The sequence below is a fragment of the Colobus angolensis genome, unplaced genomic scaffold, assembly GCF_000951035.1.
Source record: "Colobus angolensis palliatus isolate OR3802 unplaced genomic scaffold, Cang.pa_1.0 Scaffold1024, whole genome shotgun sequence".
Lineage (NCBI taxonomy): Eukaryota > Metazoa > Chordata > Mammalia > Primates > Cercopithecidae > Colobus > Colobus angolensis.
In genome coordinates this window covers 33,750-34,414 of record NW_012111187.1, presented here as the reverse complement: position 1 = coordinate 34,414, position 665 = coordinate 33,750, and the positions used below count along the sequence as shown (strand labels likewise).

The 665-nt window shown below is 51.4% G+C and overlaps 1 non-coding gene across 1 annotated transcript; it reads left to right on the top strand.

The window, feature by feature from the left end:
* The first annotated feature begins 279 nt into the window (after window positions 1-279).
* Window positions 280-352, top strand: TRNAM-CAU. The gene has a single exon. It is a non-coding gene; the product is annotated as a tRNA-Met (tRNA).
* Window positions 353-665: the final 313 nt, after the last annotated feature.

Below are 665 nucleotides of genomic sequence, written 5' to 3'. Positions count from 1 at the left end.
AACTAAGGACACTGTGGACAGTAAATATTGCCTAATACATCTGAGGGGACGAAGATCCAGATCAATAGAAAATGAAGTCAGGCATAATTGTTCAGTACGCTATGGCTTCCGAGTGTGAGGTTCTTCCGATGGGCTACAAAGGAGCCTAGGCGTGCCTATTGGAAAGAATCTTGGAGAACTAGCGACCCCGGGCGAAGAAAACTGAAGCCCCAAAATTACCCACCTGGGGAAAGAAATTAGGAAATTCCTGTAGAATCTGGCCGGGCACTATATTTCGTCGCCCTCTTAGCGCAGTGGGCAGCGCGTCAGTCTCATAATCTGAAGGTCCTGAGTTCGAGCCTCAGAGAGGGCAGCTTTTGCAAAGAAAGTTTCCTTTCTGGCTACCTGTTGTAGCTGTAATTCCCACTCCCTTTAAAGCTGGGGTATAACTGCTTCTTTTCTAAAATATCAAGCAAGTGGAATTGCGTCGGGCGCAGAGCTTTCCCACAGTAGCTGTCTATGGGTGCTCGTTCCACACGCGCTCCCGGCTCCGCGCAGTGGCTGTTTCTGGATGAGTCTGGAGACTCCCCCTGCAGTCCTGTGCTGGCTCCACCTTGGCAGGGGTGGAGCTCAGGAATGTCGAGTGGCCCCGAAAGGCCAGGTGGAACACAAGACTTCTAGTCCGG